This window comes from Hoplias malabaricus, unplaced genomic scaffold (assembly GCF_029633855.1).
Source record: "Hoplias malabaricus isolate fHopMal1 unplaced genomic scaffold, fHopMal1.hap1 scaffold_90, whole genome shotgun sequence".
NCBI classification, from domain to species: Eukaryota; Metazoa; Chordata; class Actinopteri; order Characiformes; family Erythrinidae; genus Hoplias; species Hoplias malabaricus.
In genome coordinates, this window is record NW_027101121.1 from 152,684 (window position 1) to 165,033 (window position 12,350).

The 12,350-nt window shown below is 48.9% G+C and overlaps 1 non-coding gene across 1 annotated transcript; it reads right to left on the reverse strand.

Annotated features, from left to right (window-relative positions):
- Positions 1-6,423: 6,423 nt before the first annotated feature.
- On the reverse strand, positions 6,424-6,495 carry trnae-cuc (transfer RNA glutamic acid (anticodon CUC)). Its single transcript has one exon. It is a non-coding gene; the product is annotated as a tRNA-Glu (tRNA).
- Positions 6,496-12,350: the final 5,855 nt, after the last annotated feature.

Consider the following 12,350-nt stretch of genomic DNA (forward strand, 5'->3'; position numbering starts at 1 on the left):
CACAGCATGTGGGTGGGGGGCTTCCAGAGTCTTGTAGTGGACTTGGTGTGCAAGAAAGCACACGCTTCCCTGAGCGGGAATCGAACCCGGGCCATGGCGGTGAGAGCGCCGAATCCTAGCCACTAGACCACCAGGGACACCGTTTTCAGCCACGTCTGAAAGGAAGGAGATAGGATTAAGTTCAGGGGCTAGGGCTAGGCTTTTGCCAGATGTACTCGTTCTACAATCATAGGAGAGCATCCGAGTCTGTCCTAAATGCACTTGTCAGTTTTCAGTCCAACTCTTTAGGCTAGCGCCTTTGATAGCTCAGTTGGTAGAGCGGAGGACTGTAGTTGTTAATAAGGCAATCCTTAGGTCGCGGGTTCAAATCCGGCTCGAAGAAGACTTTTCTTTTCCCTCGCGCCACTGCCGGATATCATGGCCAGGTGCCTGCCTGCAGATGCGCTGGCATGCCAGAGTGCAATCTGCTGAAGGCAGTGACGGATCATTTACACTGTTCCATTCAAATTTCTCAAACATTATCTTGCCTCCCTAAAAGACTTGCAGACTTGAAAGCATAAAGCCACGCTGGTGTGGGTGTGTGGAGGTGGTGAATGAGGCAGCAACGTGTCGTTTAGAAGTTTGGCAAAAAAGGAAGTAGCAGAAGGAGGACGCTTTACATTCCTTTAACCTACACAGCATGTGGGTGGGGGGCTTCCAGAGTCTTGTAGTGGACTTGGTGTGCAAGGCAAGGCAAGGCAAGGCAAGTTTATTTATAGAGCACCTTTCATACAGAAGCAATTCAAAGTGCTTTACAGAAAAAGAAATTACATTAAAAGCCAGAGTAAAATCATAAATTCCAATAAGACAATTACATAAAAAGAGTAAAATGATTAAAATGATTAAAACAATTTAAAATGACAATAAATGAAAAGAAATAAAAGAAATAAAATGCCGTTACAGAAAAGTGCAGAATATTTTAAACTGAGCTGTAAGCCTGCTCAAACAAGAGAGTTTTAAGTCTTGATTTAAATGTGTCTAACGTTGGGGCACTTCTAATATTCTCAGACAGCTGGTTCCATTTAAAAGTGGCATAGTAGCTAAATGCTGCCTCTCCATGTTTAGTTTTGACCCGAGGCAGGACTAACTGACTAGTTCCTAAAGATCTGAGATCTCTGCTCGGCTCATATCTCTGTAGCAGATCTGATAAATACGCTGGTCCTACCCCATTGAGACATTTATAAACCAGTAATAACACCTTAAAGTCTATTCTATAACAGACTGGTATCCAGTGTAAGGATTTGAGGATGGGGGTGATATGATCTCTTCTTTTGCTCCGAGTGAGAACTCTGGCAGCTGCATTTTGAATCAGCTGAAGCTGTTTAATGGTCTTTTTTGGAAGTCCAGCTAAGAGACCATTACAGTAATCAATCCTGCTAGAAATAAAAGCATGGATAAGTTTCTCTAGGTCTGGTTTAGTCAGAAAATCTCTAATCTTACTGATGTTCTTAAGATGGTAAAATGCTGATCTAGTAACCGCTTTAATATGACTACTAAAACTGAGATCTGAGTCCATTGATACACCAAGGTTGCGAGCCAGTTCTTTAGATTTGAGGGCTCTCGAGTCCAGATACGTAGCCAATCTTTGTCTCTCAGTGCTATTCCCAAATAGTATAATCTCAGTTTTATCTTTATTCAGCTGCAGAAAATTGTGTCCCATCCAGTTTGTGATGTGTTCAAGGCACTTGCTTAATAAGTCAACTGGGCCAGAGTCGTTTGGGGACAGGGCCATGTAAATCTGAGTATCATCTGCATAGCTGTGATAGGACAGCCCATAGTTCTGTAGAATCTGGCCAAGAGGAAGCATATATAAATTAAATAAAAGTGGACCAAGAATAGAGCCCTGGGGGACACCACAGGTTACTGGCATGTTCTCTGAAATATTATTTTCTATTTCTACAAAGTAGTTCCTGCCTTCCAGGTAAGAAATGAACCACTTCAGGACTGTTCCTGAGAGTCCAACCCAGTTTGCGAGTCTATCTATAAGAATCTTATGGTCAATGGTATCAAAGGCAGCACTAAGGTCAAGAAGTAATAGAAGAGATACCTTTCCAGCCTCTGTATTTAAGCGGATGTCATTAATTACCTTGATTAGAGCAGTCTCAGTGCTGTGATTAGACCGGAACCCGGACTGGAATTTGTCTAGGCTACTGTTTATGGACAAGAAACCAGTGATTTGCCTGAAAACTATTTTCTCAATGATTTTGCCCATGAACGGTAGATTAGAAATTGGCCTGTAGTTACTTATCAGAGAAGATTCTAAATTTTTCTTTTTTAGAAGAGGCTTTACAACTGCAGTTTTTAGTGAGCTCGGAAAAACCCCCGACATGAAAAGAAAGCACACGCTTCCCTGAGCGGGAATCGAACCCGGGCCGCGGCGGTGAGAGCGCCGAATCCTAGCCACTAGACCACCAGGGACACCGTTTTCAGCCACGTCTGAAAGGAAGGAGATAGGATTAAGTTCAGGGGCTAGGGCTAGGCTTTTGCCAGATGTACTCGTTCTACAATCATAGGAGAGCATCCGAGTCTGTCCTAAATGCACTTGTCAGTTTTCAGTCCAACTCTGTTGGCTAGCACCTTTGATAGCTCAGTTGGTAGAGCAGAGGACTGTAGTTGTTAATAAGGCGATCCTTAGGTCGCGGGTTCAAATCCGGCTCGAAGAAGACTTTTCTTTTCCCTCGCGCCACTGCGGGATATCATGGCCAGGTGCCTGCCTGCAGATGCGCTGGCATGCCAGAGTGCAATATGCTGAAGGCAGTGACGGATAATTTACACTGTTCCATTCAAATTTCTCAAACTTTATCTTGCCTCCCTAAAAGACTTGCAGACTTGAAAGCATAAAGCCACGCTGGTGTGGGTGTGTGGAGGTGGTGAATGAGGCAGCAACGTGTCGTTTAGAAGTTTGGCAAAAAAGGAAGTAGCAGAAGGAGGACGCTTTACATTCCTTTAACCTACACAGCATGTGGGTGGGGGGCTTCCAGAGTCTTGTAGTGGACTTGGTGTGCAAGAAAGCACACGCTTCCCTGAGCGGGAATCGAACCCGGGCCATGGCGGTGAGAGCGCCGAATCCTAGCCACTAGACCACCAGGGACACCGTTTTCAGCCACGTCTGAAAGGAAGGAGATAGGATTAAGTTCAGGGGCTAGGGCTAGGCTTTTGCCAGATGTACTCGTTCTACAATCATAGGAGAGCATCCGAGTCTGTCCTAAATGCACTTGTCAGTTTTCAGTCCAACTCTTTAGGCTAGCGCCTTTGATAGCTCAGTTGGTAGAGCGGAGGACTGTAGTTGTTAATAAGGCAATCCTTAGGTCGCGGGTTCAAATCCGGCTCGAAGAAGACTTTTCTTTTCCCTCGCGCCACTGCCGGATATCATGGCCAGGTGCCTGCCTGCAGATGCGCTGGCATGCCAGAGTGCAATCTGCTGAAGGCAGTGACGGATCATTTACACTGTTCCATTCAAATTTCTCAAACATTATCTTGCCTCCCTAAAAGACTTGCAGACTTGAAAGCATAAAGCCACGCTGGTGTGGGTGTGTGGAGGTGGTGAATGAGGCAGCAACGTGTCGTTTAGAAGTTTGGCAAAAAAGGAAGTAGCAGAAGGAGGACGCTTTACATTCCTTTAACCTACACAGCATGTGGGTGGGGGGCTTCCAGAGTCTTGTAGTGGACTTGGTGTGCAAGAAAGCACACGCTTCCCTGAGCGGGAATCGAACCCGGGCCGCGGCGGTGAGAGCGCCGAATCCTAGCCACTAGACCACCAGGGACACCGTTTTCAGCCACGTCTGAAAGGAAGGAGATAGGATTAAGTTCAGGGGCTAGGGCTAGGCTTTTGCCAGATGTACTCGTTCTACAATCATAGGAGAGCATCCGAGTCTGTCCTAAATGCACTTGTCAGTTTTCAGTCCAACTCTGTTGGCTAGCACCTTTGATAGCTCAGTTGGTAGAGCAGAGGACTGTAGTTGTTAATAAGGCGATCCTTAGGTCGCGGGTTCAAATCCGGCTCGAAGAAGACTTTTCTTTTCCCTCGCGCCACTGCGGGATATCATGGCCAGGTGCCTGCCTGCAGATGCGCTGGCATGCCAGAGTGCAATATGCTGAAGGCAGTGACGGATAATTTACACTGTTCCATTCAAATTTCTCAAACTTTATCTTGCCTCCCTAAAAGACTTGCAGACTTGAAAGCATAAAGCCACGCTGGTGTGGGTGTGTGGAGGTGGTGAATGAGGCAGCAACGTGTCGTTTAGAAGTTTGGCAAAAAAGGAAGTAGCAGAAGGAGGACGCTTTACATTCCTTTAACCTACACAGCATGTGGGTGGGGGGCTTCCAGAGTCTTGTAGTGGACTTGGTGTGCAAGAAAGCACACGCTTCCCTGAGCGGGAATCGAACCCAGGCCGCGGCGGTGAGAGCGCCGAATCCTAGCCACTAGACCACCAGGGACACCGTTTTCAGCCACGTCTGAAAGGAAGGAGATAGGATTAAGTTCAGGGGCTAGGGCTAGGCTTTTGCCAGATGTACTCGTTCTACAATCATAGGAGAGCATCCGAGTCTGTCCTAAATGCACTTGTCAGTTTTCAGTCCAACTCTGTTGGCTAGCACCTTTGATAGCTCAGTTGGTAGAGCAGAGGACTGTAGTTGTTAATAAGGCGATCCTTAGGTCGCGGGTTCAAATCCGGCTCGAAGAAGACTTTTCTTTTCCCTCGCGCCACTGCGGGATATCATGGCCAGGTGCCTGCCTGCAGATGCGCTGGCATGCCAGAGTGCAATATGCTGAAGGCAGTGACGGATAATTTACACTGTTCCATTCAAATTTCTCAAACTTTATCTTGCCTCCCTAAAAGACTTGCAGACTTGAAAGCATAAAGCCACGCTGGTGTGGGTGTGTGGAGGTAGTGAATGAGGCAGCAACGTGTCGTTTAGAAGTTTGGCAAAAAAGGAAGTAGCAGAATGAGGACGCTTTACATTCCTTTAACCTACACAGCATGTGGGTGGGGGGCTTCCAGAGTCTTGTAGTGGACTTGGTGTGCAAGAAAGCACACGCTTCCCTGACCGGGAATCGAACCCGGGCCGTGGCGGTGAGAGCGCCGAATCCTAGCCACTAGACCACCAGGGACACCGTTTTCAGCCACGTCTGAAAGGAAGGAGATAGGATTAAGTTCAGGGGCTAGGGCTAGGCTTTTGCCAGATGTACTCGTTCTACAATCATAGAAGAGCATCCGAGTCTGTCCTAAATGCACTTGTCAGTTTTCAGTCCAACTCTTTAGGCTAGCACCTTTGATAGCTCAGTTGGTAGAGCAGAGCACTGTTGTTGTTAATAAGGCGATCCTTAGGTCGCGGGTTCAAATCCGGCTCGAAGAAGACTTTTCTTTTCCCTCGCGCCACTGCGGGATATCATGGCCAGGTGCCTGCCTGCAGATGCGCTGGCATGCCAGAGTGCAATATGCTGAAGGCAGTGACGGATAATTTACACTGTTCCATTCAAATTTCTCAAACTTTATCTTGCCTCCCTAAAAGACTTGCAGACTTGAAAGCATAAAGCCACGCTGGTGTGGGTGTGTGGAGGTGGTGAATGAGGCAGCAACGTGTCGTTTAGAAGTTTGGCAAAAAAGGAAGTAGCAGAAGGAGGACGCTTTACATTCCTTTAACCTACACAGCATGTGGGTGGGGGGCTTCCAGAGTCTTGTAGTGGACTTGGTGTGCAAGAAAGCACACGCTTCCCTGAGCGGGAATCGAACCCGGGCCGTGGCGGTGAGAGCGCCGAATCCTAGCCACTAGACCACCAGGGACACCATTTTCAGCCACGTCTGAAAGGAAGGAGATAGGATTAAGTTCAGGGGCTAGGGCTAGGCTTTTGCCAGATGTACTCGTTCTACAATCATAGGAGAGCATCCGAGTCTGTCCTAAATGCACTTGTCAGTTTTCAGTCCAACTCTGTTGGCTAGCACCTTTGATAGCTCAGTTGGTAGAGCAGAGGACTGTAGTTGTTAATAAGGCGATCCTTAGGTCGCGGGTTCAAATCCGGCTCGAAGAAGACTTTTCTTTTCCCTCGCGCCACTGCGGGATATCATGGCCAGGTGCCTGCCTGCAGATGCGCTGGCATGCCAGAGTGCAATATGCTGAAGGCAGTGACGGATAATTTACACTGTTCCATTCAAATTTCTCAAACTTTATCTTGCCTCCCTAAAAGACTTGCAGACTTGAAAGCATAAAGCCACGCTGGTGTGGGTGTGTGGAGGTAGTGAATGAGGCAGCAACGTGTCGTTTAGAAGTTTGGCAAAAAAGGAAGTAGCAGAATGAGGACGCTTTACATTCCTTTAACCTACACAGCATGTGGGTGGGGGGCTTCCAGAGTCTTGTAGTGGACTTGGTGTGCAAGAAAGCACACGCTTCCCTGACCGGGAATCGAACCCGGGCCGCGGCGGTGAGAGCGCCGAATCCTAGCCACTAGACCACCAGGGACACCGTTTTCAGCCACGTCTGAAAGGAAGGAGATAGGATTAAGTTCAGGGGCTAGGGCTAGGCTTTTGCCAGATGTACTCGTTCTACAATCATAGGAGAGCATCCGAGTCTGTCCTAAATGCACTTGTCAGTTTTCAGTCCAACTCTTTAGGCTAGCACCTTTGATAGCTCAGTTGGTAGAGTGGAGGACTGTAGTTGTTAATAAGGCAATCCTTAGGTCGCGGGTTCAAATCCGGCTCGAAAAAGACTTTTCTTTTCCCTCGCGCCACTGCCGGATATCATGGCCAGGTGCCTGCCTGCAGATGCGCTGGCATGCCAGAGTGCAATATGCTGAAGGCAGTGACGGATAATTTACACTGTTCCATTCAAATTTCTCAAACTTTATCTTGCCTCCCTAAAAGACTTGCAGACTTGAAAGCATAAAGCCATGCTGGTGTGGGTGTGTGGAGGTGGTGAATGAGGCAGCAACGTGTCGTTTAGAAGTTTGGCAAAAAAGGAAGTAGCAGAAGGAGGACGCTTTACATTCCTTTAACCTACACAGCATGTGGGTGGGGGGCTTCCAGAGTCTTGTAGTGGACTTGGTGTGCAAGAAAGCACACGCTTCCCTGACCAAAATCGAACCCAGGCCGCGGCGGAGAGGGTGCCGAAACCTAGCCACTAGACCACCAGGGACACCGTTTTCAGCCACGTCTGAAAGGAAGGAGATAGGATTAAGATCAGGGGCTAGGGCTAGGCTTTTGCCAGATGTACTCGTTCTACAATCATAGGAGAGCATCCGAGTCTGTCCTAAATGCACTTGTCAGTTTTCAGTCCAACTCTTTAGGCTAGCACCTTTGATAGCTCAGTTGGTAGAGCAGAGCACTGTTGTTGTTAATAAGGCGATCCTTAGGTCGCGGGTTCAAATCCGGCTCGAAGAAGACTTTTCTTTTCCCTCGCGCCACTGCGGGATATCATGGCCAGGTGCCTGCCTGCAGATGCGCTGGCATGCCAGAGTGCAATATGCTGAAGGCAGTGACGGATAATTTACACTGTTCCATTCAAATTTCTCAAACTTTATCTTGCCTCCCTAAAAGACTTGCAGACTTGAAAGCATAAAGCCACGCTGGTGTGGGTGTGTGGAGGTGGTGAATGAGGCAGCAACGTGTCGTTTAGAAGTTTGGCAAAAAAGGAAGTAGCAGAAGGAGGACGCTTTACATTCCTTTAACCTACACAGCATGTGGGTGGGGGGCTTCCAGAGTCTTGTAGTGGACTTGGTGTGCAAGAAAGCACACGCTTCCCTGAGCGGGAATCGAACCCGGGCCGTGGCGGTGAGAGCGCCGAATCCTAGCCACTAGACCACCAGGGACACCGTTTTCAGCCACGTCTGAAAGGAAGGAGATAGGATTAAGTTCAGGGGCTAGGGCTAGGCTTTTGCCAGATGTACTCGTTCTACAATCATAGGAGAGCATCCGAGTCTGTCCTAAATGCACTTGTCAGTTTTCAGTCCAACTCTTTAGGCTAGCACCTTTGATAGCTCAGTTGGTAGAGTGGAGGACTGTAGTTGTTAATAAGGCAATCCTTAGGTCGCGGGTTCAAATCCGGCTCGAAGAAGACTTTTCTTTTCCCTCGCGCCACTGCCGGATATCATGGCCAGGTGCCTGCCTGCAGATGCGCTGGCATGCCAGAGTGCAATATGCTGAAGGCAGTGACGGATAATTTACACTGTTCCATTCAAATTTCTCAAACTTTATCTTGCCTCCCTAAAAGACTTGCAGACTTGAAAGCATAAAGCCATGCTGGTGTGGGTGTGTGGAGGTGGTGAATGAGGCAGCAACGTGTCGTTTAGAAGTTTGGCAAAAAAGGAAGTAGCAGAAGGAGGACGCTTTACATTCCTTTAACCTACACAGCATGTGGGTGGGGGGCTTCCAGAGTCTTGTAGTGGACTTGGTGTGCAAGAAAGCACACGCTTCCCTGACCAAAATCGAACCCAGGCCGCGGCGGAGAGGGCGCCGAAACCTAGCCACTAGACCACCAGGGACACCGTTTTCAGCCACGTCTGAAAGGAAGGAGATAGGATTAAGATCAGGGGCTAGGGCTAGGCTTTTGCCAGATGTACTCGTTCTACAATCATAGGAGAGCATCCGAGTCTGTCCTAAATGCACTTGTCAGTTTTCAGTCCAACTCTTTAGGCTAGCACCTTTGATAGCTCAGTTGGTAGAGCAGAGCACTGTTGTTGTTAATAAGGCGATCCTTAGGTCGCGGGTTCAAATCCGGCTCGAAGAAGACTTTTCTTTTCCCTCGCGCCACTGCGGGATATCATGGCCAGGTGCCTGCCTGCAGATGCGCTGGCATGCCAGAGTGCAATATGCTGAAGGCAGTGACGGATAATTTACACTGTTCCATTCAAATTTCTCAAACTTTATCTTGCCTCCCTAAAAGACTTGCAGACTTGAAAGCATAAAGCCACGCTGGTGTGGGTGTGTGGAGGTGGTGAATGAGGCAGCAACGTGTCGTTTAGAAGTTTGGCAAAAAAGGAAGTAGCAGAAGGAGGACGCTTTACATTCCTTTAACCTACACAGCATGTGGGTGGGGGGCTTCCAGAGTCTTGTAGTGGACTTGGTGTGCAAGAAAGCACACGCTTCCCTGAGCGGGAATCGAACCCGGGCCGCGGCAGTGAGAGCGCCGAATCCTAGCCACCAGACCACCAGGGACACCGTTTTCAGCCACGTCTGAAAGGAAGGAGATAGGATTAAGTTCAGGGGCTAGGGCTAGGCTTTTGCCAGATGTACTCGTTCTACAATCATAGGAGAGCATCCGAGTCTGTCCTAAATGCACTTGTCAGTTTTCAGTCCAACTCTTTAGGCTAGCGCCTTTGATAGCTCAGTTGGTAGAGCGGAGGACTGTAGTTGTTAATAAGGCAATCCTTAGGTCGCGGGTTCAAATCCGGCTCGAAGAAGACTTTTCTTTTCCCTCGCGCCACTGCCGGATATCATGGCCAGGTGCCTGCCTGCAGATGCGCTGGCATGCCAGAGTGCAATCTGCTGAAGGCAGTGACGGATCATTTACACTGTTCCATTCAAATTTCTCAAACTTTATCTTGCCTCCCTAAAAGACTTGCAGACTTGAAAGCATAAAGCCACGCTGGTGTGGGTGTGTGGAGGTGGTGAATGAGGCAGCAACGTGTCGTTTAGAAGTTTGGCAAAAAAGGAAGTAGCAGAAGGAGGACGCTTTACATTCCTTTAACCTACACAGCATGTGGGTGGGGGGCTTCCAGAGTCTTGTAGTGGACTTGGTGTGCAAGAAAGCACACGCTTCCCTGAGCGGGAATCGAACCCGGGCCGTGGCGGTGAGAGCACCGAATCCTAGCCACTAGACCACCAGGGACACCGTTTTCAGCCACGTCTGAAAGGAAGGAGATAGGATTAAGTTCAGGGGCTAGGGCTAGGCTTTTGCCAGATGTACTCGTTCTACAATCATAGGAGAGCATCCGAGTCTGTCCTAAATGCACTTGTCAGTTTTCAGTCCAACTCTTTAGGCTAGCGCCTTTGATAGCTCAGTTGGTAGAGCGGAGGACTGTAGTTGTTAATAAGGCAATCCTTAGGTCGCGGGTTCAAATCCGGCTCGAAGAAGACTTTTCTTTTCCCTCGCGCCACTGCCGGATATCATGGCCAGGTGCCTGCCTGCAGATGCGCTGGCATGCCAGAGTGCAATCTGCTGAAGGCAGTGACGGATCATTTACACTGTTCCATTCAAATTTCTCAAACATTATCTTGCCTCCCTAAAAGACTTGCAGACTTGAAAGCATAAAGCCACGCTGGTGTGGGTGTGTGGAGGTGGTGAATGAGGCAGCAACGTGTCGTTTAGAAGTTTGGCAAAAAAGGAAGTAGCAGAAGGAGGACGCTTTACATTCCTTTAACCTACACAGCATGTGGGTGGGGGGCTTCCAGAGTCTTGTAGTGGACTTGGTGTGCAAGAAAGCACACGCTTCCCTGAGCGGGAATCGAACCCAGGCCGTGGCGGTGAGAGCGCCGAATCCTAGCCACTAGACCACCAGGGACACCGTTTTCAGCCACGTCTGAAAGGAAGGAGATAGGATTAAGTTCAGGGGCTAGGGCTAGGCTTTTGCCAGATGTACTCGTTCTACAATCATAGGAGAGCATCCGAGTCTGTCCTAAATGCACTTGTCAGTTTTCAGTCCAACTCTTTAGGCTAGCACCTTTGATAGCTCAGTTGGTAGAGCGGAGGACTGTAGTTGTTAATAAGGCAATCCTTAGGTCGCGGGTTCTAATCCGGCTCGAAGAAGACTTTTCTTTTCCCTCGCGCCACTGCCGGATATCATGGCCAGGTGCCTGCCTGCAGATGCGCTGGCATGCCAGAGTGCAATATGCTGAAGGCAGTGACGGATCATTTACACTGTTCCATTCAAATTTCTCAAACATTATCTTGCCTCCCTAAAAGACTTGCAGACTTGAAAGCATAAAGCCACGCTGGTGTGGGTGTGTGGAGGTGGTGAATGAGGCAGCAACGTGTCGTTTAGAAGTTTGGCAAAAAAGGAAGTAGCAGAAGGAGGACGCTTTACATTCCTTTAACCTACACAGCATGTGGGTGGGGGGCTTCCAGAGTCTTGTAGTGGACTTGGTGTGCAAGAAAGCACACGCTTCCCTGAGCGGGAATCAAACCCGGGCCGCGGCGGTGAGAGCGCCGAATCCTAGCCACCAGACCACCAGGGACACCGTTTTCAGCCACGTCTGAAAGGAAGGAGATAGGATTAAGTTCAGGGGCTAGGGCTAGGCTTTTGCCAGATGTACTCGTTCTACAATCATAGGAGAGCATCCGAGTCTGTCCTAAATGCACTTGTCAGTTTTCAGTCCAACTCTTTAGGCTAGCACCTTTGATAGCTCAGTTGGTAGAGCGGAGGACTGTAGTTGTTAATAAGGCAATCCTTAGGTCGCGGGTTCTAATCCGGCTCGAAGAAGACTTTTCTTTTCCCTCGCGCCACTGCCGGATATCATGGCCAGGTGCCTGCCTGCAGATGCGCTGGCATGCCAGAGTGCAATATGCTGAAGGCAGTGACGGATCATTTACACTGTTCCATTCAAATTTCTCAAACATTATCTTGCCTCCCTAAAAGACTTGCAGACTTGAAAGCATAAAGCCACGCTGGTGTGGGTGTGTGGAGGTGGTGAATGAGGCAGCAACGTGTCGTTTAGAAGTTTGGCAAAAAAGGAAGTAGCAGAAGGAGGACGCTTTACATTCCTTTAACCTACACAGCATGTGGGTGGGGGGCTTCCAGAGTCTTGTAGTGGACTTGGTGTGCAAGAAAGCACACGCTTCCCTGAGCGGGAATCGAACCCGGGCCGCGGCGGTGAGAGCGCCGAATCCTAGCCACCAGACCACCAGGGACACTGTTTTCAGCCACGTCTGAAAGGAAGGAGATAGGATTAAGTTCAGGGGCTAGGGCTAGGCTTTTGCCAGATGTACTCGTTCTACAATCATAGGAGAGCATCCGAGTCTGTCCTAAATGCACTTGTCAGTTTTCAGTCCAACTCTTTAGGCTAGTGCCTTTGATAGCTCAGTTGGTAGAGCGGAGGACTGTAGTTGTTAATAAGGCAATCCTTAGGTCGCGGGTTCAAATCCGGCTCGAAGAAGACTTTTCTTTTCCCTCGCGCCACTGCCGGATATCATGGCCAGGTGCCTGCCTGCAGATGCGCTGGCATGCCAGAGTGCAATCTGCTGAAGGCAGTGACGGATCATTTACACTGTTCCATTCAAATTTCTCAAACTTTATCTTGCCTCCCTAAAAGACTTGCAGACTTGAAAGCATAAAGCCACGCTGGTGTGGGTGTGTGGAGGTGGTGAATGAGGCAGCAACGTGT